At 46.6% G+C, this 3,611-nt stretch overlaps 2 pseudogenes; both read right to left on the bottom strand.

The window, feature by feature from the left end:
- Positions 1-890: 890 nt before the first annotated feature.
- LOC147731402 (28S ribosomal RNA) lies at positions 891-2,738 on the bottom strand (annotated as a pseudogene).
- A 447-nt stretch (positions 2,739-3,185) lies between these two features.
- On the bottom strand, positions 3,186-3,341 carry LOC147731401 (5.8S ribosomal RNA; annotated as a pseudogene).
- Between the last annotated feature and the right edge of the window lie 270 nt (positions 3,342-3,611).

Genomic DNA, 3,611 nt, shown 5'->3' with positions numbered 1-3,611 from the left:
GTTATCACTATAATAAAGTGGAAATATGTAGGGGAAATATATCAAATCTAATTCTTTCCTCCATCTAAGAACAAAACGCAGAACACAGGCAAAGTGTACCTAAAACTAAGTTGGGTGCTTTTAACTTTTGTAAAGGTACTCATTAGCCAATCACATAATGAGCTGTCATCACTATGTACTGCAGTACCTCTGCAAAAATACAGTGAAATACAGCAAAATACTGTGGACTTTTGCGAAAAGACAGTGGCCACAGAGATCACTAAGGTAAACGCCTTATAAGTTAAAAAATAATTAGCCAGTAGTACCCAAAAGGATCATCTGTTTAACATAATGTCTAATCCTGCCAAAAGTCTTGCAAATCCTTTCAGCCGTTTACGATTTATGCAAGAAACCAAAGTCTATGGAAAATGTATTGGTGGAAAAACACGTTTTTGGACCCCGCTTTTATCTTAACACCTCCTTGATCAATCAACACAAAACTTTGTATCCTCTGCCAATGAAGAAGGGGGAATTAGATCTGCAAACATCAAACTGGCACAACCCTATTAGTGATAACAGTTCTGACGAATTCCTATACCTAGGAATCAAAAATATTTTTACCGCCACTCTGTAAGATGGATGGATGGATGGATGTTGCAGAGTGGCAGTAGCTACTCTATAGTTATAGTTAGGCTATATGAATAGTTATAGTTAGGATTTTATCTTTGGTAAACCAAAACTCGGAGAAATATCTCAAATAACTATAACTTCTGCCCTAAGGAATTATAAACGCTCTCTCGCCATACACTGCTAACTACCCTACATATTACATCACTCATGACATCTTCTATGGCATCATTGATAATATAACTGCAACATTTGTAGTGAAATTATTGATGAGAAAACTGTGCACGGTGGGGGTACAAGTTATAGTCACCTTAGGGCACAAGTCATAGTTACTTGAGATAACTATAACTATACTGGTGAATTTCAGTGATTTTTACAGTTTAAAACATTACGATGTTACTGAAAATTTTGCCTAACTATAAGAATTACTTTTATCTTTAAATATATGTATCCATCGCCTGGCCCTTCTGAATGGTGCTCACCCATCTCTTAGGACTGATTGGCCCATGTCCAAATGCTGTTCACATTTAACCCGTCCCCACTTCAGCCTTCTTTTTTGAATATTGCTACTACCACCCAGGCCCTCAACCAGGCTTCCATGCTCACCTCAATGGCCTGCCTACTCATTGTGGCTTATCCCCATGGCTGTCACTGATGGTGACAGCCAGGTATGGGCCCCACGCTTCACCACTATCCATTTTCAGGGCTAGTTGAATTGGCAGGTGAATTGTTATATACTCCATAGCGGGTTCCAACTTCCATGGCCACTGTCCTGCTGATTATATCAACCAAAACCTTTACTGGGGTCTGATGCCTTAACCCGGCATTTGGTTCTTCCCGCAGTGCTAGCGGCCTACTAGGCGCTTGCATTCAATGTCCTGCTCCACACCAGCGAGCCGGGCTTCTTACCCACTTAACGTTTGAGAATAAGTTGAGATTGTTTTTGGGACCAAGACTCTAATCATTCACTTCACCAGATAAAACTGGGTTCTGAGCACCAGTTATTTTGAAGGAAACTTTGGAGGGAACCAGCTACTAGATGATTTGATTAGTTTTTCATAGGTCAAACAACCGATTTGCACGTCAGGATCACTACATATCTCTACCAGAGTTTCCTCTGACTTCACCCTACAACACTTTAAATGCACCCAGGCATAGTTCACCACCTTTCTGGTCCTATCACACACACTTATGCTCAACCTCCCAGACAGAACGGATGACATGGGACGGTGGTGATCCCACCTAAGCCGGCACACACCAGCTCTCACCTTCCTTGTGCTACAGGGTTTCAGCTCAGACCCCTGGTGCCCAGCGTGGGCCTCTACACAAAGGTACAAAACGCAGTCAGGGGGCACTGTGAAAAGTCCGCTCGAGAAACCAGTCACACTGGGAGCAGGTTGCACCATCCTCCTTCCCCACTCCAGCACACTCCGAATGGAGCATGGGCAGTTGCCAGGTGAGGGTGCAGAGGTGGTCAATCTCTCTCAGCCTTATGGCAAAGTGGCGGTCAGGTGGCAATAATATTCCATCACAGCAGAGAGCCACCTGCCACCCCAAATCCTTCCCAGCTGACCTGGAGCCAGTTGTGGCGCACCACTGTGGAGGAAATACACTCTGTGGGGGCCAGGTGCACCCAGGTGATATTTCAACTCCCCACCATGTTGTATCCTCCAGGTGGGTTGGACCCCACCTGTTTACTTCTTGATGTTTTCATGTCCTGTTGAACTCTCTCTTCAGAGTTCTTATTCACTTCCCCTTAAGGTGCGTGTTGGCTATCGATCTTGTGCCCATATTTAGCCTTAGATGAAGTTTACCACCCACTTCAAGCTGCATCCACAAGCAATCCGATTCCAAGGAGACCCGATCCTGACTCACCAGGGGCCACTACCGCCTATTACTGTCTGCAGTGTGAGCGACTATCAGAAGGACTTGGGCCCCATGAGCGACACTGAAGGGTCGGCCTTCTGTAATCCACAATTCCCCCACCCACCACCAGGTGGGGATTTGGAGCAGAGATCTTCCCTCTTGACTCACCATTACTGAGGAAATCCTGGTTAGTTGATTTTTATTCACTTAGTAATCATATATTATAATATTAAATTCAGCAGGTCGCCATACCTCATCTGAGGTCGTAGTAGGTTGCCAAAGCGTGGGGGAGATGCACCAATTCCATGGGTGCCCAAAGGGGGAGAGACCCTTTTTTGCATTGGGGGGGTCAAGGCGGCACACCTTTTCCCAGATCTGAAATCGAAGCCCATTGAGGCCAGCAGAAAAACCAGCAACCACGGGCAGGCAGGGGACCCTCCAAGCCCCAGCTGCAGAAGTGGATGCCCAAGGTAGTGCATTTGTGGGACACTACAGACAGCCACATGCAGCACACAGCCAGGCACCCTGGGTTTTTCAGGCCCAGGGCAGACAGGGAACCCACCTCATCAGGGCAGGCAAGACTAGTCACATTGGTGGCCTAACTCTGCAGTAGGACTTAGGGGGGCCTGCATGGGCGTTCAGGGGTCTGACCTTCAGAGTACAAAGGGCCCCAACCATGCTCTGGGAAAGCCCCAGACCTATTGATGCTCAATTCACCCTTATACAGGCATATCCTCAAGAGGAACTGCGGGCCGTATAGGAGCATTCAAAGTGTTGATGATCAATGTGTGCTTCAAAATCACACTAATTCTCACAGCTAGCTATGTTCTTTATTGACGCATGAGCCAAGTGATCCAATGGCAAGAGTCACAGGCCACCTTCCCAATGTTCACCCACCTGCAAGTGCAGGATAGGTGGGAGGAAGAGAGCACCAGTAATGCATCTCGCTTTCCCTCTGGAAAACAGCACAATGATTGGGAAAAGTGTTTCCAGGTCTCGGGTTAGAAGCCCCACCTAACCGCCACAGCAGGTAAGCAAGCAAGATGATCCATTGACAGCAGAGTAGGATGCTCCACCACAGGCCCTTCCAGACAGGGCGACACAAATTTTTAAAACCCTGCCAGGTCACACAGGACCAG

This window comes from Lissotriton vulgaris, chromosome 2_1 (assembly GCF_964263255.1).
Source record: "Lissotriton vulgaris chromosome 2_1, aLisVul1.2, whole genome shotgun sequence".
In the NCBI taxonomy this organism is placed as follows: domain Eukaryota; kingdom Metazoa; phylum Chordata; class Amphibia; order Caudata; family Salamandridae; genus Lissotriton; species Lissotriton vulgaris.
This window is presented reverse-complemented; position numbering and strand designations above follow the sequence as displayed.